The sequence below is a fragment of the Peromyscus eremicus genome, chromosome 3, assembly GCF_949786415.1.
Source record: "Peromyscus eremicus chromosome 3, PerEre_H2_v1, whole genome shotgun sequence".
In the NCBI taxonomy this organism is placed as follows: Eukaryota; Metazoa; Chordata; class Mammalia; order Rodentia; family Cricetidae; genus Peromyscus; species Peromyscus eremicus.
In genome coordinates, this window is record NC_081418.1 from 22,476,382 (window position 1) to 22,498,548 (window position 22,167).

The window sequence follows — 22,167 nt, forward strand, 5'->3', positions numbered from 1 at the left end:
TTGGACTATTTTATTGTTGTTGAGTTCTTTGCACATTACATCTACACGGTTTGCAAATGTTTTTTTTTTTTTCCATTCCATCGATGGTCCTGGATTTTGCTTCAGTCGATTGTTTGCTTTGCTGTAACATTTTTGATTAATTTTGATCATTCAAATATCTATCCACTTTAGTTCTTTATACCAACAACAAATATCACTGAGCAAACCGCGTCTGCTGCACAGACTCTCCGGATGTGACCGGATGACACACCATCTGGCAGTGTCCCGCAGCGCTGTAGCCAAGGCACTGCACATGGCGCTCCGGTGCGATGAGAATCCTGGGTCCTTCCCTACTGAACTAGAATTTCTGGGAAAGGGTCTGCAAAACCATAGTTACAACACAATTTGCATATTAATATGATTTCTAAGCATATTAAAGTCTAAGAACTGTGGCTAAACACAAGGAAAACCTTTCTGGAAATGGATCTTTCTTGAAGAAACATGACAAGGCGCAACAAAATCACGGTTAACCAAATAGGTAAACCACGCAGGTATATCTGGGTAACGCATGCTAAAGCAGCTACAGTTGGAGCCTCCATCTCTTCTTGTACATGTTCAAACACCACACACCAGGGACAACTAAAAACATCTTAGGATTTCTAGACCCAACCTATCCCAACTTGCTCTATCATTTTCTAAACTGACAGTGTCACAGTCACTGGTTAAAAACTGTTATGGGGTTGGTGGCATGTCGCAGTAGGTAGAAGTGCTTGCCTTACCAGCCTGACAACCTGAGTTTGATCCCCAGAACTGATACAAAGATGGAGAAAACAACTGACTTCCACATTCAGGACATCCCCTTCTCTCTTTCTCATTCCTCCCATGCCAATAATAATAATAGACAAAATTAAAATCATCTTAAATCTTCACCCTTTCATTTCAGCTTGACAGTTCAGTTAATCAAACATTCACTGGACACTAATTAATATGGAATGGGCATTGCCTTTGACCAGAAGCAACTTGTCAATTAAATTAGTTCTATCCAATAAAAAAACACTATTAGCTACAGAGTAGTTAAAAAGGATCTGATGGCCATAATAAAATCAAAATAATGAAATTTAAATTTAATTTATTATTTAACCTAACATCTCTAAAAATATAATTTGAAGAAGTAATCAATATAAAAATTTCGAGGCTATATTTCTCATTCATATTTGAACTAAGTCCAAAATATGTTGTATATTTTACTTACACATTAAGTTTCAATTCAGACTGGTCACATTAAATATTTCATAGCCTTCTGGGGTTAGTTTACAGTATTAGAGAGTGTACAGTTAATAGTAAAGATAAATATATAAACATACTTTAGAGAATCAGAAGACATTTGAAATTTGTACAGGCTCATATAAGACCAAAGATCTGCATATTTATAAATTCTCCTGCAAAAACACTTCATTGTAAAAGAGAATAAAGCTGTAAATGGTATCAAGTTGATCGTAGACTTCAAGTGCCACAAAGACAAGGGCACCAATATCTCAATCAGTGCACCATGGGCACCAATATCTCCATCAGTACACCCTTGGGCATCAATATCTCAATCAGTACACCCTGGGCACTGCTGTGGGATGGTCTGTATGTCAAATGTGTTGCTGATTGGTCAATAAATAAATCACTGATTGGCCAGTGGCCAGGCAGGAAGTATAGGCAGGACTAACAGAGAGGAGAATTGAGAGAACAGGAAGCTGGGTGAGGGAGACGCTGCCAGCCGCCGTCAGGACAAAGAAGATGTAAAGTACCGGTAAGCCACAAGCCACGTAGCAAGGTATAGATTTATAGAAATGGATTAATTTAAGCTGTAAGAACAGTTAGCAAGAAGCCTGCCACGGCCATACAGTTTGTAACCAATATAAGTCTCTGTGTTTACTTGGTCGGGTCTGAGTGGCTGTGGGACTGGCAGGTGAGAGAGATTTGTCCTAACTGTGGGCCAGGCAGGAAAACTCTAGCTACAGGGCACAAATATCTCAATCAGTACACCTTGGGCATCAATATCTCCATCAGTGCACCTTGGGCACCAATATCTCCATCAGTACACCTTGGGCATCAATATCTCCATCAGTGCACCTTGGGCACCAATATCTCCATCAGTACACCTTGGGCATCAATATCTCCATCAGTGCATCTTGGGCACCAATATCTCCATCACTATACCCTGGGCATCAATATCTCAATCAGTACACCTTGGGCACCATATCTCCATAAGTACACCTTGGGCACCATATCTCCATCAGTACACCTTGCCCACAAGGATGTCTGAGTTTTTTGGCAAGGAAGGCAAAGTAGTTCATCAATGATGATCATGAAATGATGGTGATGATGATAATGATAGATCTGTTCAAAGATGTTGGGCTCTAAGAGTTAATAATGAAGAGTAATTTCTTACTTCAGTAAAACAATCCTAGCAAGGTGGCAGTGATTTCCTGGGCAGTGGGTTCTTTGTATAAGACAGAAGTAGAAGGGAGGAATGCCTTTCTGCTCAGAGGTTAGCTCCTGCCACTTTGATGATACCAAGGCAACCAACTAACCCCCTTGGATTTTCCAGGCTGCACCTTAACAGTATTGTAATATGTTTGCCTCATAGCCCAGGGTCAGGCATTAAAACCCTGGTTTGTTCTAGCCACCCTATGAGACTGGGAAATCATCTTACCCTGTGGAGAGAAGCTAGGAACAGGGAAGAGGAATACTTTTTGCATTTTGTATTGGAGTTCTGTGCAATCATTATGCCCATTTTTCTTCTTTGGATATGCTTCCTGTATTGAGCTCACAGGGAATTTGATCCCCCAATATGAATAAATAAAAGATATTAACTACCCATACACTTGTCTTTTAAACATCAATTTGAAACAGTATGGACATAAACAAAAGTCTTGGTTTCCTCCCCACACTAATCTGAGGCTCACAGAATGCTGAAGCGCAGTCTATCTAACTTGTTGCTACACAATGAGGTAGTCAGTCTAGCCTTGCTGCCTTGATATTGGAATCTTCTTGACAACATGATATGAGAAGGGCATCTTTATTCCAAGCAGGCTGGCTTCCACTGTAATGAACACTTATTCTGGCCTAGAACACTGTCCCGTGAGTCTTCACAGCAGGGAAGTTAGTGGGTGGCACCTTTGATTACATACAAATTACGAAAATAATCTAAAGTTCTTGAGCCAACATTCATGAAAAAAAGTACCATCATTCTGCCACATTGGCGCTGCCAACCCATGAAAACATTTTAATAGGCAACTAGCTTCCTCGTAAATATATTCTAAGTGTGTCATGTTTCCTTCAGAAACTGTCATGTTTATAATTACCCTTCCAGTTTCAGTGGTAGAATTTTCTCTTCCAGTCAAAAGAAAGTTTTTCTTTCAGATGAAGGACATGAATACAGATACTGTTTCCTTGGGTGTGTACTGAGCTTATGGTAGAGTGCCTTGAATTTCAGATCCAAATTTTTCATTTTCCTCTATGATTTATTCTAAATTTCTCCATTCTAGATAAAAATGCCACTATCTTAGAGCTGTTCAGTTCTGTTTGTATACATCATCCTTTAGGTCTCTTTGGGAAGTGGGCCATCTTTTTCCCCATAAGTATACACTTTAGCTATGTATGAACAAGGTAGCATGCTGGAAGAACCCTTTGGTAAGAGTACTCCTCCCTAATACTAACATCTCTGGACCACATAGCGTCAAATCTATGGTGCAAGTCTGTTCATATTTCAACATCTCTGAAACCAGATATGTGTTACAATCATCACTACCTTGCCGAATATTTGGCCGTCTGTTGCTGGAGAATTTCTCTCCAGCTCCCACCACCAAGTCCCGCCAGTCTCTGAGCCCATTTATAAAATAAACATACAGACTCTTACATTATTTAAACTGCTTGGCCATTAGCTCAGGCCTGTTATTGTCTAGCTCTTACTCTTATATTTAGCCCATTTCTATTAATCTTTACTTTGCTACATGGCTCATGGCTTATTGGTACCTTATATCTTCCTTGTCCTGATGGCGGCTGGCAGTGTCTCTCTCTCAGCCTTCCACTTCCCAGAACTCTTTTCCTTGTCCCGCCTATACTTCCTGCCTAGCCAATGGCCAATCAGTGATTTATTTACTGACCAATCAGCAACACACTTGATATACAGACCATCCCACAGCACTTCCCCTTTTCTTTTCTTAAAAAGGAAGGTTTTAACTTTAACATAGTAAAATTATATATAACAAAACAATTATCAAGCAAGAATTATAGTTACAATATTAAAGAAGAGATCCTATCTATCTTATATTTGTAAGTTTAAGGTTTTATATCTAACTTATCTTTTATTATAACTAAGGAAAATTGTAAGTATCTAGTCTTTAACCATATCAAAGACCTCAGAAGGATATGCTACTACCTGAGAAATGGAGAAGGATATAAGCAACTTTTAGGAGTCTTGTAGGGTAGACAGAGACAGCTGAGCCTGGACAGTCATCCAAAGTTTTCTTGTAAAGTTGGGGCATCTGTCTTCAGCCCATAGGCCTAGAGTCTCTTATTTACTTTTCTCTGTGTCTTGTAGAATGTCTGGCAGATTTCTCTGCAAAGCAGGAACCTGAAGGACCATTTTGTCAAGCAAAGTTCAGTGGTCATCTTTCTATGGGTCCTGCATGTCCAGTTGATCAGGCAGTCCAGGCAAGAACAGTTTCTTGCCCAAATGGCTATTTTTGTCAAGGTGAAGATAAACTCCGTATGGAGTGTCTTCGATGCCCATCCTCCTCTCTGAAGTAAATCGGTGCTGTCAGGAGCAGACATGTCTCACTGTCCAAAAAGTCTAAATTTTTAAAACATTTTAAATGCCATATTCTGAAGGTCTTTGAAGTGTTTGAAGACTACCTATCTATCTGAAATATAACTATGTATACCTAGAAGACTTAACTAACATGGCTACAAATATGATTATCATAGATGACTAATTATTAATCTATTTTTTAATTATCCATTATAATTTTAAATGAGTTACATAAACATAATACCTCAAACAAGAATAGAAATATATATACAGTAAAACAAAATTAAGTTTAAATTTGTATCAATAAACTAAAATCTGTAGCAATGTAAAACATTTTAAATAAGTTGTTACTCTTTAAAAGTAGGTTCATTAATCTACCCTTTCATCCTATCATATCTAAACTATCCCCATTTTTTCTTTAGAAAGAGATTGTATTTATAATTAACCTGATTTAAATAAAAATATTGTTTTTTCTCTGTCCCACACCAGAGGGCTCTTCTGATTTGGGACATAAGAATCTCTTAACCATTTTTTTTTTTTTTGAGCAATATGTCTGGGTTTAGAGGGGGAGTGAGCCAATTCCATCTCTAAAGCCAGCTTGGTATATTTGGGAATTTGGGCGTAGCTTTTCTTATTATTTCCTGCTGGAGGGGGGCGCTGTATCTTCTGGAGACAGAAAGAAAATTTTAGGATCATGGAGTAGTCCGTGAGGCTGTATATCTGAGCCAGTTGACTTGAAATCGGTTATTCTGGATGTTGAATCATCTGGGCCATGGTGTCATTGGAGACCTTTCAGGGGGTCTTGGCTGGTCAAACCTGATGTATCTTAATCTGGAACAAATCCATAGTCTCTGGCTTTCTGTGGAAATAAGAGCAGAGACTCTTTTCCAAAGCAACATATCCTTATATCCAAATTTTGAAGTCAAGGTATCTTTAAAATATACATTTTGGCATAACTCAACAGCTTTTACAATCAAATGTTTTTCTGCAGTTACGAATATCAAAGAGAACATAATCCAGATTCTTTGTGTGGTAGCCATCTTTATGTGGCTTATTTTTTTATATTAGCGTGAGCCTATTGCTTTAAACTGTAGCCTTTTAAGCCTGAAACGGCATTGGCGCTGTGGCTGCTGGTTCCGCCCACTTCAGCTTCCCAACATGGCGGCGGTCCGCTTTCCGCCAGCTCTGGGAGCCATAACTCTCAGAAATAGTGGGTCTACATTTTTATCAAAGTAGCGTGTAGCCCAGAAACCTCTTTTTTTGTTTTGTATTAGCAAAGGCTAAATTCATCATACAGTTTAATGTGCTACTTGCAGAGGCCTCATTTCTACCATATTGCAGGTCGAGAGTGCACATTAGGAACCCGCCAGTAGCTCAAACCGGCAGCTGCCGCTTATTTGAGAGAGACAATTAGGAAGCTGTTTTTAGGTCCGTTTTAGAATCTTTTTTTTAAGTTTTTAGGTGGAAACTCTTGCCCCACGTTGGGCGCCATTTGTTGCTGGAGAATTTCTCTCCAGCTCCCACCACCAAGTCCCGCCAGTCTCTGAGCCCATTTATAAAATAAACATACAGACTCTTACATTATTTAAACTGCTTGGCCATTAGCTCAGGCCTGTTATTGTCTAGCTCTTACTCTTATATTTAGCCCATTTCTATTAATCTTTACTTTGCTACATGGCTCATGGCTTATTGGTACCTTATATCTTCCTTGTCCTGATGGCGGCTGGCAGTGTCTCTCTCTCAGCCTTCCACTTCCCAGAACTCTTTTCCTTGTCCCACCTATACTTCCTGCCTAGCCAATGGCCAATCAGTGATTTATTTACTGACCAATCAGCAACACACTTGACATACAGACCATCCCACAGCAGCCGTCACTTTTCTTTCAAGGAACATAAATAGTAGGCATCATGACAATGACTTCTTGCATATGATGAAATACAGAATCACTCTTTACAATCAAGCCTTGGTAAGAACGGCACATCAGTATATATCTCAGGTGTTTGTAGCCATGTGCATCTAACTGCAAAGGAGACCTGTATCAGGGAATTGCCAGTGTGGTCTGTCATAGAAAACACACGGCAAAGACAAGATCAAGTGTCTGAAGTGACACTGGAGAGAAGGAACAGAGCTGGTTTACTACATGGCTTCTGGGCCAAGTCTCTCAGAATTAGTGGTTATAGTCAGGCAAACGGTGTGAGTGAATATGGAGGGGAAGAAATGAACACATTTTTCTTCAGTAGAATTTGCACAGTGGTGTGTGTAACCAGCCACAAGCAGCTTTGCATTATCATCACATAAACACATGTACCAGGAGACGTGCAGGGCCTAGTCACTGAAGACACCCGGGCCCTCTCATCACTTAAATCGATTCAGTAGACCCCAGAGGGTAGGCACTCAGGGTGCTTCCTTCGCATTTAGTGAGTATCTTTTAAACACTGCCTTTGCTGGTGGTTAGTCATCTGAGCACCCATCACAAAGGCTAAGCTTCTGGTGTGTCTCTTGGCTTCAGCTTCCCACTGCCTAGTTAATAATTAACGTCATCTCCTTGTACCATTTGTCTATTATTCAATAGCTTAATCTCATCTGAAAAAAAAATGACCAATTTTTAAAAACTAGTTTCTTTCATATGCCAAAACCTACATGTTAGGCAATCATTTTATAAAACTCAACTTGTAGCTGACTAGTTTTCAGTTAGTTGGCTTACCTGTTGCTTCCAAATAATTTGAAATAAGTCTTTCCATCTGCTTTTCTGGTGTGTAACTTCAGATTGAATGCCAGTCATAACACAGACATTACGGAAGAAGCCCTATTTCTTGAAGGGAAGCTGAGACACTTACCCAGCCTGGGCATGTACTGCTGGTTACTGTACTTGCCTTGTGACAAGCATCAGAAAAGTAGCAGATGGTCTAGGTATCAAGGTGACACTTAACTAAGTGTCTGCAATTCTTTTGGTAGAGTATGTTTTCAGTTCTTTTATTCTAGCTGTTTATCTCCGGTCACTTCCCCATATGTCAATAATGAATTTGATCAATGGTGGAGGGCCCAGCCCACGGTGGGTGGTGCCATCCCTGGGCTGCTGGTCCTGGTTCTACAAGAAAGCAGGCTAAGCTAGCCAGGAGAAGCAAGCCAGTAAGCAGCACCCCTCCAGCTCCTGCCTCCAGGTACCAGCCCTGCTTGAGTTTCTGTTCTGATTTCCTTCAATGATGGACTGTAATCTGGAAGTGTGAGCCAAATAAATTAGAAGTATGTTTTGAGTATAAATATTAAACTAGTTTCAGTAAGAACAGTGAAAAAAAAAGGACCAATTTCTTCAGGCATAGTTAATTGCATTTATTATTTTAAAATCTTGGCTCATCAGATGGTGTCTTCATGTGGTCGAGAACGGGAGAGTGCCACGAAGCATAGGAAACTCAACTAACATTCCATCTTTGCACAAAGGACAAGAGTTTTGACTAGATGTCGTGGGTGTTTTTCTCTCTCTAATACCATAGGGCTGCTCTCTAGATTTTCATAAGGTTGTGATTACTCGAACATTGCAGTACATTCTATTTCTAGGTTTATGTCCCCTGAATTTTTTTTTTGTTGACATTTCATAAATTCACAAGTAAATATGAGGCAGGATCATGCCTTAATTTTGTGAGTCAGAAAAACCTTACATGAGGAAAACAGAATTCTGACCTTATTCAAAGCAGCTAAAAGATGGCTGAGTTTTTATTAAACTTTACAGATGCAAGTCACTGCTAAGGCTGCATATTATGTTAATGACTTGAGGGTCTTAGTATATTTTCTAATGATCATTTTATTCACGTATTAAAACAACTCAGACATTAATAGACAGGATGTCTTAGTTAGGTTTTTCTATTGTGATGAAACACCATGACAAAAAAAGCAAGTTGGGGAGGAAAGGGTTTATTTGGCTTACACTTCCAGATTATAGTCCATCGTTGAAGTCAGAACAGAAACTCAAGTAGGCCTAGTACCTAGAGGCAGGAGCTGATGCAGAGGCCACGGATGGGGTGCTGCTTATGGGCTTGCTTCCCCTGGCCCACTAATTAAGAAGAAAATGCTTTACAGCTGGATCTCATGGAGACATTTCTTCAACTGAAGCTCCTTCCTCTCTGATGACTTTAGCTTGTGTCAAGTTGACACAAAACCAGCCAGTACAACTGACCCCTTGTCAACTTGACACACAAACATATCACTACTAGGCTACAACCATTCCTTTTTCATTCATCCCCAAGATCTCACATTAAAAACGCAAATTTAAAAGTCCCACAGTCTTTACACATTAAAATTTCAGTCCCTTTAAAGTAGCCAATCTCTTTTAAAATGGAAAGTCTTTTAAAATTCAGTGTCTTACAACTGTGGGCTCCAGAAAAATACTTTTTCTTACTTTAAGAGGGAAAAGTCAGGGCACAGTCACAATCAAATCAAAGTAAAGCCAAATTCCAACCATCCGATGGCTGGGGTCCACTCACAATCTTCTGGGCTCCTCCAAAGGTTTGGGTGGCTTCTCCAGCTCCGCCCTCCGCAGCACACACAGCTTGTCTTCTAGGCTCCAGCTGGCTCCACTCCACTGCTGCTGCTGCTGTTACTGACATCTCAAAAACACTGGGGACTCGGCTGCAACTGGGCTGCACCTGCTTTCACCAATAGCCTCTCTCTCATAAGCTCTCTTCATGGTGCCAAGCCTCAAATTCTTTGCATGACCCCTTCAGTCCTGGCTTTCAACTGCCATGAGACTGTACTTTCACCAATGGCCTCTTTGGGCCTCTCACAATGCCAAGCCTCAGCTGCTCTCCATGACCCCTTCATACGTTCAAAATCAGTACCACCTGAGGAACTCTTACACATTACCACGTCCAGCTGACAGCGTAAGGTACAACCTCGGCCGCCTCTGGAACACGGCTTCTCTGCGCTCTCAGGAAACACTTCCCAGATTTCACTTCAGTGATACTGGTCTCTTCTTAATCACTGCTAATTTCTTAGCTCCAGCAGACCACCATCAAATACTCCAGCCAAAAAAAGTTTCACTTTAGTAGTTCTTGTATCTTGTTAATCACAGCTGATTCTTCAGTCCCAGCTAACCAGAACCACAGAATCTTAATTCAAAATAACAAATGGCCCTGATAGAGCCTTTAAACTTCCTTCTGAAACTTCACGTGCCACACCTACATCATCTGCACTCCTCTTAACATTCTTATCTCCCAAGCTCTTAAAGAACATCCCACTGAGCTCTTAACACTCTTCTAGCCCAAAGTTCCAAGTCCTTTCACAATCCTTCCCAAACAGGTTCAGGTCTGTCACAGCAATAACCTACTCCTGGTACCAACTAGTCTTAGTTAGGGTTTCAATTGTGATGAAACACCATGACCAAAAGGCAAGTTGGGGAGGAAAGGGTTTATTTGGCTTATACTTCCAGATCATAGTCCATCATGGGAGAAAGTCAGAACAGAAACTCAACCAGGGCTGGAACCTGGAGGCAGGGGCTGACACAGAGGAGTGTTGCTTATGGGCTTGCTTGCCCTGGTTTGCTCAGCCTGCTTTTTTTTTTTTTTTTTAATAGGATCCAGAACCACCAGCCCAGGGATGGCACCCCCAGCCATCGGCTGGGCCCTCCCCCATGGATCACTAATTGAGAAAATGCCTTACAGCTGGATCTCACAGAGGCATTTCCTCAACTGAGGCTCCTTCCTCTCTGATGACTCTAGCTTGAGTCAAGTTGACACACAAACAGCCAGTGCACAGGGCGTAATTAACATTAATGATTCCACAAAACCATTAAAATCAACTTCCCCAAATAATTATATTTTAATGGTTTCTAAGATGCTCCTGAATATCAGTAAAATCTGATACACCAATAACCACACCAAAAACTTGTACCTTTCCATGTCTCTTCACCTATGTGACTTCATACAACATCAGTAAAATTGAGTAGGCTAGCTGACACGAGAATATCCTCTTTCACAAAAACTCTACAGCCAATTTTAATTTCAGAGATATCGAAAACCAAGAGAAAGTCTAGAGATAATAAACACAACATCGTCTGTTTTGAGATGTGGAAATTGGGTCCCAAAATTGGAGATAACTTGTCTAAGTTGAGGTACAAGGTCAGATTCACAAGGAAGAACACTGGGAAAAGGATAAAAATAAACCAGAAAATTCAAGCTGCTCACAAGGAGTATGGTTTATCTAGGTCCCACTCCTCTTCTATGCCCACAGCCCTGCTGTCAAAGGACAATCCTAGGCAAACTTCCTATTACAAAAAAACATAGCAGCCATACCAGGAGGCTGACATTTGCAGATAGTAAACCTGAAGGAAATCTCTAAGTGTGAATCATATAAAAATGTGTATTAGTCAACTGTAACACTAGAAACAGTAAAAGAGCAAATAGTTGGCCTTTGCTGATGAAGAGTAATTGATGAAGAGAAAAAGAGAGAGGAGGGGATTTGCTGTATAAATTATATCACCTTTGATTTTATCTGTTTATATGACTTTCAAATGCTAATTCAAGTGCAGCATACAGATTTTTTTTTTTTTTTTTTTGGTTTTTCGAGACAGGGTTTCTCTGTGTAGCTTTGCGCCTCTCCTGGAACTCACTTGGTAGCCCAGGCTGGCCTCGATTTTAATCTATATTTGTGGTGGTGTTTTCTCTAAAACATTAACCTGAAAAGGTGAAGTGTGACAAATGAAGAACACTCTATCAAGACAGACAAGTGTCTAAATAAACAACTATGAAGAAATAAAACCCCCTTCAAATATCAGCACAGGACATTATTAAATGACTGAGCCAAACGTTATTCTTAAATTGCATTTCACTGGGACGGAAGTATAACACTTGGAAGGCTGTTACAAATATTACTTTACAGAATGAAAACAAGTCTAAAATTTTTTATGAAAGAATAATCTATGATAAATTAACTTTATCATGTAAGACTATCCAATGTAGCAGCCACTGGCCGGCCACATGTGGCAACTAAACACTGAAAATATAACTAATTGGAATTCAGATATATTGTCTGTGTAAAATTCATAGGTGGCTTCAAAGACTTAAGAAACAAAACAAAAGGAACCCAAACCAGCAAAATATCTTATTAATAAATCTATATTTTATGTTTATACAAATCATTTGTATTCACTTATATATCTATATATATTTAAATTCTATAGAATTTTATTTCCTTTATATAAGACAAACGTTAAATGGGATATACAATATTCATTTAAATAAAATATAATATACACATATTTTATATTTAACTGTATTGTATGTATGTTACATAGCTTTACATTTCATACTGAAATATTTTTATATATTGAATAATATAAGATAAAAGTTAATTTCATCTGCTTATTTTAGTATTTTAAACTAAGAACACTTTAAAACAACTAGACTGCTGAAATCCTATCTGTATGGCTACCACTGTATTTTTGTTGGATAGCCTTGGTCTAAGGCATTAGGCAAATCAGCAAAGAGCTTAGGTCACCATTATTCTATGTTAAATACATGATACACTTAAACCATTTCTTTCCTAGAATTGGTGGCTTTAGTTGGTCAAAGACATCATTATATACTCATATATGTTAATTTTAAAATGACTTAACCTACAAAATCACCATCCATCATATTTTCCTATTTTTTTTTCAGTTAGGTACAGTCTATGTATGACACTTGTTGATTCACACAAGATTTGTCAGAGTGATAGAGTGGGCTGGGAACTAAAGGCCCATCAAAAGTGAAAAGATACACCTGCCATCACAGCTATTGGGAGGCCAAGGAAGCAAGATGGGAAGTTCAAGATCTGTCTGGGCTACAGAGTAAGACCCTATTTCCAAATAAAAGCTATAAAATGGGCTGGGAGTTGTAGTGTAGTAGTACTTTCCCAGCAGATGAGAGGCCCTAAGTTCAATCTCTGGTATTGTGTTTTAAAAGAGATGAGAAGAATCTTCTCTCTCTCTCTCTCTCTCTCTCTCTCTCTCTCTCTATATATATATATATATATATATATATATATATATATATATATATATATATATATACAAATACAGATATGAGATAGATATTTACAGACAAAATATATTGATATAGTCCATACACAAACAGAATGGTTAACAGTGGAAAGAACAAGAACAAGACTGACCACAGGGTCCACAATGATATGAAACTGCACATCTGTTTAATGCCAGCAATCTGAGGATGTGACATGGACGCAAGATTTTTCTTCAAAGAGATTAGGATGCATCTATGGCTGTAGGTACTTGTAGCTGAGAACTACAGAGGATGTAGAGATCATTTAGTCCAGCCTTCTGTTTTCACGAATAAGGGAACTGAAGCTCATGGCTGAAGGAAATGTCTCAAGGCAGAGTAAGCCTCTTTCAATAGACGAAGACAGCTGAAGTCAACACACACTAAGATGAGGTCTATAAAATGTCAATGCTGTGCAGAGACCCTGTAAACAAGACACCATGGCTCCTTTCTCTGGGACTGGCACACATTCCAGGACTTTCCTTGGTTAAATTGTGGCAACTAAATCTTAGCTTGAGTTGAGAGTGGCTTGTGAGGAAGGAATGAAGGTCTTAAGAGTCAGTGACAAAGCAAGAGAAAATGATATTTTTGGGTATTCCTATTAACTGGGCCATCTAGTTAATGTCATTTGAGAACCAGCACATGATACCTATCCCAGTTTCTTTCTCAGTGAATACGCTTATGAGATTAAGCAGTACCGAAGCCCAGAGCTTACATGGCAGGCTGAATGCTTTGATGGGAATCTGGAAGGACAGCTCAGTGAAAATATACCTGATAGGTTTGGCCCTGTTATAATAACAAGGAAATTGCACGAAACCTCCAGGTCGGCAGGACAGAGGAGAGAAGCAGGAAACAGAAAGGAGGGATAGCCTGGTACCAACACAGGCTTCACTGTGATGCTGCTCAGGGGCAGGGCAATGCTAGAGCATTGGATGAGAAGACTCCTGACCTCGGGGAACAGCAAGTGGGAGAAAGCTCCCCAGGGTGATGAGGGGCAGTATCTCTGCTCCTGTACACTGGAAACCATGGCCTTGGATGTGACCTGGATATCTGTCATTGTGTCTGCTCTCTGTGTGTACCGCTCACTTCTTTAGAACTATCCAGCACCATGGCCATAACCCCTGCAGTTCTCCATCTTCCCATTAAGAGGGATAGTCAGCTCCCCAGTCCCCTGTGCCCTTTGGCCCCCTATTATTTCTTCTATTTCAAGTTAGTCCATTCACTTGCTTTCAGCTTTCTGTCCGCATTCAACGTCTTCCTACCACAAAGTCCTGATCTCTTCCTTCTCTGAAGGATTCTTCAAGAAAACACTCTCCTTGCTAAACCTTCCTGATAGCTCCTCCTCCTCCATGCCCACATCTCAAATATCACTACCGGTACACAACGCTCCACCTTAGCCGCCTTAGGACACACTTAGCTCTATCTAGGCGATTTCATTTATTTCCACACTTCAATCGCCAGCTATAGTCCTATGACTTCCAAAATTAAACACCTCTCCAGAATATGAGATCAACACCTTCCATCATTTCCATCACCCACCGGCTTCCTGCCCTGGCCCCTCCCAAAGTGAGCTCTTGACTACTGAGCTACATCCTTCCTCTCTGAGACTTCCCATAGCTATTGTACAGGCTCCTCAAACTCAGCACATCTAAATCCTGATCTTTCCTCTTTCCCTTTCTACATAGTCTCTTTGCTAGGTACCAGTGCTGACTCCACCAAGTGGCCTAACTTGAGAAGAAGCCATCTCTCTCGTTTCAGCCTCCACGCTCTTCCTGTTGTTTCTCCTTCAGCACATCGTTCCCCTTTCTGTCTACACAGCAGGACCCGGCCTAGGACTTCTGAGGCAGCGCGCTTCCTGTAACTGCCCACTCCATTCTTTCACACTATTTTCCGCACAATTCCTGTGAGATGCAAATTTAATCATGCTGTTTGTTCTGCAACTCAAAATTTCATCACGGTTTCTTGCCATTAGAGAGAAACTGAACTTCTTGGCAAAAACACGGGACTCTTTTCCTCCAGATTATACTGGTGTCACAAAGAACTGTCCTCCTGGACATTTCAGACAACTAGAACTTCATATATATATGTGTGTGTATATACTATATATATATATATATATATATATATATATATATATATATATATATATTATACTGTTTCTTGCAAAGTCCTCCTTCCAGTTTAGAATCTCCTCAATCTGCCTCCCCAGGGAAGCCTCAGTAACCCAACACATGCCTTCCACGGCATTTCTCCAGGGATCTCCCCATTCCTGCACTCCCACTTAGGAATTCGCTGTCTCAGGCTGGGAATGCCACTGCACTTCATCACTCTCCTGCACGAGCTCATTCCGTTTGTATCTCTCTCTGGCCTCTTGAGAGCTGGAGCCCACAACTTGATCTTCATCTCCCTGGCACCAAGCACAGCACCAGTAAGTGCAGGACAAAGGTTACAATTGTAGGCTGTCACTAACTGAACACTTGACATGTGAGAAGCACCAATCCAATGACTTCATCTGCAGGACACAACCAAGGGAAGGCCATTCCATTCCCAGGTTGCAAGCAAAGAAATAAAACAAATTAAAAAAAAAAAAAAACTTAGAAAATAACTTCTCCTTTGGCTGATAACTAGGAAACTCAAACCAGTTCTGGCTTCCTGTTTTTAAGCACTCCACATCAGTCTAGGTTGAAATGAGGTTGGCTAATGAGGCTAAAACATATTCCCAGATAACCACTGGCTCACAATACTTTCAAATGCTGACGGACTCACTTCTACCAACAAGGGAAAGGGCACCACTTATGAAATCTGGCAGTTTGCTCTCCAGCTGAGGATGCTCACCCAGGAAACAGTACATAGGACCCCGAATTCTTCTAAACAGCACTGTGAAGTGTGTCCTATCCTGGGAACAGAGGAGGAGGAGGGAGCAACAGAGAAGACAGCCTGCAGTGGCACGGATGTTTAGACTGCTTTAGAGAGACTCCTCCCACTCCTCTCACCACCACAATTAGAGAACTTTCCTGCTCTTCAGTTGAGACCATTAGAAAAGTCAGTATTATTTGCAGTCAGTGGCCCATCACGAAATGCACATACTTTGTTTTCCACTCCACAGTACTTTACTGCCTTTAGTTTTTAACTCCCTTTTAAATTTCAAGTATTTGGGGCTAATTATATTCTAAATTGACAACTGCAAGATTCTCAATTTCTAATGCCTTTTAAATATCAGGCTTCTATTTTGTACTGATGCCTCAATGCCTTTGCAACTACCCAGCACATAATTGAAATTAATTCTGGGTTTACACTCATAGATTATCCTACTTTCCTAGTTTCTGTGGCTACTCCAGGTTTCAGGTTATACACTCTCAAGTAAGGATGAGGAACAAGGACCACAAATAATGAAGAACACGCATTTGTCTTTCCGGATCTGAGTTGCCGCATTCAGTATAGTATTTTCTAGTTCCATCCACTTACCTGTAATTTTATGATTTCATTTTCCTTTACAGCTCACTAACATTCAACTATGTATACATACACATTTTCACGATCGATCCTCAGCTGAGGGGCATTTAGGTTGTTTCCATTTCCTAGCTACTGTGAATAGAGCAGCAGTGAACACGGCTGAGCAAGTATCTATGGAGTAGGATGTGCAGTGCCAAGGAGTAGTATATCTGGGTTATACGGTAGATCTACTTTTAGTTTTGAGAATTCTTCATGCTGATTTCCAGAGTGCCTGCACAAGTTTGCAATCCACCAACAGTGAGTGAGGGTCTCCCCTTTCCCCCACATCCTTGTCGGCATTTATTGTCAACTGTCTTCTTGATCTTACCCATTCTGATGGGGCAAGATGAAATCTCAAAGTAGTTGTAATGTGCGTGTCCCCAAGAATGCTGCACATTTTGGGGGGAGGGCATTTCTTAGACATTTTTATTTCTTCTTTTCAGAACTATGTCAGTTGGATTACTTTCTTGACTCTTGACTTTGAGTTCTTTATATATCCTGGACATCATTCCTCTATCAGATATCCAGCTGGAGAAGGTTCCCTCCCACTCCATGGTCTTGGAACCTCGAGGAGAATCCACTCCTGCCACTTTTCCAAGCCAGTGTAATTCCTGACTGCATCCTAAATTCTTAGCCTTCCATCTTCAGGTAAATTCAGCTCCTGTGCCTCTTCAAGGAAGCTTCTTTTTGCAGCAGATGGAGAGTATCACAGAAAGACACAACTGATCAAAATGCTGAGAACAACTTACTGTGGGATGCCCAGCCCCAAATGACACATCTCTAACACAGCCTCCTACACCTAAGGCTCAGGAAACACCATGGAAGATGAGATGGGATGACTTTCTTTAATTTATTTATATTTTATGTGCATTGGTGTTTTGCCTGCATGTATGTCTGTGTAAGGGTGTCAGAACCCCTGGAACTGGAGTTACAGTCTTGAGCTGCCATGTGGGCATTGGGAATTGAATCTTGTTTCTCTGGAAGAGCAGCCAGTGCTCTTAACCACTGAGCCATCTCTCCAGCCCAAAGTGGAAAGATTTTAAGAGCTAGAGAAGCAGGATGTCTGCTGTAAGATTATATCTTTTATAGATTTATTACAGGGAAGCCATACCCATGAAATCTCAACAATATGGTAGAAGCCTAAACAAGCCCCAAACAATGACAACATCAGTTGACAAGCCAATGTGGACAGGGAAAATCTCACAAGGCCTCACTCCTAGATGGAAAGTTACAGGAAACTAATGACTGCTGAGAGAGCAAACTTAAGTCTTCCCCACTCCCTTGATTGGTTATCCAATACCAAGCGGCCAGCCATAAAACCATACACATACAAGTAACACTAAACAGATTCAGTAGTTGTATTTATATATATAAAACAGTAATTATTAAAGAGAAAATCAGAGTGTGCAAGGGTGTGGGAGGTGGATCTGGAGGAGTTGGGGTAGGAGTCAAGTAAGGGTGAATATGATCAAAATACATTGTATGAATTTCTCAAAAAATATACATTTTATATTTAAAAAAAGTCAACTTAGAGGATAAATGGCACGGCAGAGCAGGGCTTCCCACCTCATGATATCCAGGAAGCAGACAGAGCGAGGGAACAGAAAAGAGGCAAGACCTGATATGTGACATAATCTTGAAAGATACGCCCCCATTGGATCACATCTTCCAATCAGATTCACCATCTTCCACTACTGCCATCAAATTATGAACGCATTCATGAGCTAATCCATGGATGAGGTTAGAGCTCTCAGGATCCCATCCGTTCCCCAAACCCGATTTGTGAACACTACCTTGGTGACCAAGCCTTCAGCACATGAGCCTTGGGGAGAGATTTCTGCACAGGCTCCAGTCCCGCTCAAACTGAGACTCAAAGCCTGTGTGTTCTCTGTTATCTTCCTTGATACTAGATATGATTGTAGAATGAAACATAATTGGAAACCAAGAAAAAGAAAAATGTTTCACTTCTCTTAGTCAAGGAGTGTGAGGTTCCATGAGGCCTCTGGGTGGGTGTGGGGGGTGATAAGGCTCATAAACTGTAACCTGCTTTACTCCTTTGACCACGCATCTCTTATATCTGCTAATAGTAGGACACTGGTGACCACTGAATGCTAGTCCTGTTGTAGCCACCCCTCTTTAGGCTTCCAATTGTCAGGATCACCCAGTAAAGAGGAAACATGTTTACAGATCCCAGTGACCCATCAGTTTCCCCATTTCTCTTGCAGGTTCCTGTAACTTGAGAGCTCATGTTCAACACTAGTTGATTCTACTAGGTTTTGTCACACTCCCTGTGGGAGTTTGAATGTGATTGGCCCCCATAAATTCATAGAGTAGCACTATTAGGAGGTGTGGCTTCGTTGGAGTAAGTATGGCCTTGTTGGAGGAAGTGTGTGTCACTGTGAGGGCAGGCTTTGAGGTTTCCTATGCTCAGGACACCGCCCAGTGTCTTAGTCTCCTTCCTCTTGCCTGCAAGATGTAGGACTCTCAGCTACTCCTCCAGTATCATGTCTGTCTGCATGCCACACCATGATGATAATGGACTGAACTTCTGAAACTGTAAGCAAGCCCCGTCAATTAGATGTTTTACTTAGAAGAGTTGCCATGGTCATGGTATCACTTCACAGCAATAGAAGCCCTAACTAAGACACTCCCCTTCCCCTGATAAAGCTGCTTCTAGCTGGAAAAAAATGTACTTGTGCCATCAGATACATTGAAAATAGTCATGTGGAAGATTTTCTACTGGGGAACAAGATTTAACGTACTTTTCATAAGTCTAGACACAGAAATAAAGATGCTCAGACAGAGCAGTTAAACAGATACTCAGGTCTACCAGATGGCGGTAGGGTATAAAATCACAAGCAATTACCAGCTGATGTCTTTAGCTTTCATTGGAGGATCAAGGGTCAGTTATCCAATCTCAGGTTTCTCTACTTATTGCAAGTAACAGAACTCTGTAGTTTAACTGCTAGGTTTTCTCAAGATTCGTTTTTAATAACATTGCAACCATTTCCCTAATAAGAAATGCTATTATAAAATAGCATCCCTTGCGATCAAAACTCCAGTACTGGGCTAAGACCAAACTCATTTTTGAAAGACTAAGAACCATAAACTTATTTTGAACCTATAGTATTCTCTACAAAGATGTTTTAAAAATAAAAATTGAAACCTAAAAAGAAAACAGAAGCAATTGGGGGTGGGCAGTGAGGTGACTGGGTAGGTAAAGGTACTTATGATACAAAGCTGGCAACCTGAATTTAACCCCTGGAACCTACGGAAAGGCGGAAGGAGACAACCAAGTCCACAAAGTTACTCTCTGACCTTCACACGTGGGGCATGGCGTGCTAAGGGTGCTCATACATTATGCGCAGACATATACACAAAACAACAACAAAAATGTGTGTGTGTGTGTGTGTGTGTGTGTGTGTGTGTGTGTGTTGAACAAAGGGTAAGAAACATTTTGGAGTGTGGATTTAATAATCATGTCCTACTTCACTTCCTAGCTTCAGAGCAGTTGAGATATCAGATTTAAACCAGAGGACCATGGGAGCCAACTTGAGAGACAGGGCTAAAATAATCATGTTTTCAGTAAGTTATGGTTTATGGGACCATAATGGTCAACAAATATCTTGAGTGTCTTCCTTCCTTCATTACCATTTTCAAACCAGCTGGTGATGTCTTTTCAAAATCCCCGTAATTTTTAGTTACCAGATCTTAGGCATCAAAGGCTGCCCCCCCCCCCATGTTGATGGACAAACCCTTTCTTGAGCTGTTTTCAATGTTACCTAAAAAGGGGAGGATGTCGTCTCCTTTCTAAACCTTAATTTCTCCCTCGAAAGAGGCAGCTAATACTATTTGCCAACATATCGGCATGGGGCGTTAAAGGCCCTAAAGACAAGTTGAGGGGCTTTGGGACTCTCCAAGTCAAAAGATACTGGGGAGGGTAACGGGAGCCTGTCGGGAGAAAGACTGGCATAACAGGATATACTTTCAGAGGAAACAGGAGCTGCGTTAACCTCGGGGCAGGAAAGGCGGAGTCAGCAGCGCAGCACCCAAAGAAACCCGCGCGCCAGGGTTTGCAAGAACGTGGCATGCTCAGTGACTCTTCCTAGCCCCGCAGGGGCCAACCACAGGCCTCCTGGCACCAGTCATTATAAAAAAAGGTACCCATCGGCGCTTAGCCACCCCTACCAAAGACCAGCAATGGAGGAACAGCAAAAGCAAACGTCAGATACCGCTGCAGGTGAACTAGGCAACAAGTCAGCCCTAGACACAAGTCCCTGTCCAGAGGGCACCTAGACGGGGCGGGGGTAGGCCTTCATGCTCTGAGAAAGGGAGGCCAGCCGGGGGCTTGTGAGGATGCGGCTTGGGTGCGGGTGCAGGTGCTCTTGGGGCTTCCCTCCCGCTTCCCCAGGACTGACGCACGCTCCCGGAGCGCGCGCATCCTCCTCACATCCAGGCCCGAGGGAGGATCCGCAGGAGGGAAGGGAGATGATGCTCCTCCCGCACCCGAATCCGGGGCGGACGAGGTGACCCGCCTGTTACCCGCCGCCCCCAAAGGGCAGCGGAGGCAGCCTTGGCTTGGCGTCCCCAATCGCCCTGGCTGCCGGGCGTCTCCCGCTGCAGCATGCAGCCCGCCCGGCTCGCCCCCGCCCCGGCCCCGGAGGGCAGGTACCTCGGAGCCCCGGCCCCTAGGAGCCTCCCGGCGGAGATCCGAGCGTCCCTCCAGCTCCCTGCGCCGACGTCAGCGTCAGCTCTGGCGAGGGAAGGGGCGGGGAGCGCAGGAAGCGGTCCTTCCTGCAGCGGCCGCCGCCAGCCGGAATAGCAGCGCCGAGCCCGTGCACGCCGCAGCGCAGCACCGCTGCCCGGGCGGGCACCCCCGCCGCCCTCCCCTCACCCACCCCCGGGCCAGCTCCCGCCGCCTCCCTCCCACAGGGAGAGCAACGGACGACCGCTCTCCCCACGGCCCCCAGGATCCGGGGAGGGGGAGGGCGGTGGTCTCACCTTGTTTGGAGTGGATCAGGGATAAGAGGAGCGAGTGTCCCTCTCTCTGCTCCCTGGGGTCTTCCCGTGACCCCCATCTCTAGGGTATCCTGCGTTTGGACCTGCTGTCGGAGATAACCCCGCCCCTGCTCTCTGGCAGGTGTTCCACGTGTCCATAGTGCTCGCGTCACAATGACCTGTCTACAGGTGGCCAAAGCAGAGAATGCCCCATAGTTCCCTCATTGTATTGTGTAAGGAGTGCGTGCTACTTACTTCCTTTAGAGTTTGGTGGCTTGAATAGACAGGAGATTTCATGAGGTCAATGCCAGAACCCTCAGAGATTTGCCTCTGGAATCCAAATTTGCGCTTAAGGGCAAAAGGCCTTGATAAGGAAAAACAGTTGAGTGTGTATATACATATCTGTTTTTCATATCCATATGTCATACCTGTGGCTTTTGTTTTTGACACAGCATTTCATCCCTTCTTATCCTGTGTCACAAGGATATCTTGCATATCACAGGAAAAAAGTGTGGAACAGTGTTTTCTAGTACCATCTCTCTTGAAACAGAAACCAGGGTTCATCCCTCCTTTTATGTCTATATTGGCAAGTTTGTTGAATGGTCACTGCTAGAAACAGCCCAGTGGGTGGAAAGAAAAATTACCGAAAAATGATGCAAACAAGTCAGAAATCCACAGCTAACATCAAGGTGTGCTTCCTGGTGCCAAACCAATGCTGTAGCCTTTACATTGAATCCTTCTCGGTGGCCCAACATTGTAGGTAAAATTATTATTTCTGTTTTGAAGGTGAAGATACTGCTAGAGTGCCATAAAGAAGATGGGTGGAACAGAGGCAGGGTCAGTGGTAAAGAGCCAGGGTTGAACCTA

The 22,167-nt window shown here is 42.2% G+C and overlaps 1 protein-coding gene across 9 annotated transcripts in view; it reads right to left on the minus strand.

Annotated features, from left to right (window-relative positions):
* Positions 1–21,458, minus strand: part of Ica1 (islet cell autoantigen 1) — a 149,396-nt gene extending 127,938 nt beyond the window's left edge. For 7 of the 9 annotated variants that reach the window (XM_059257377.1, XM_059257373.1, XM_059257376.1 and 4 more), the window contains exon 1: positions 21,304–21,458. The gene's annotated coding sequence lies outside the window, so the exon portion shown is untranslated. Of the gene's footprint in view, positions 1–20,974; positions 21,071–21,303 lie in introns of those variants that run through there. The other 2 variants (XM_059257374.1, XM_059257372.1) reach the window with 2 other exon arrangements.
* Positions 21,459–22,167: the final 709 nt, after the last annotated feature.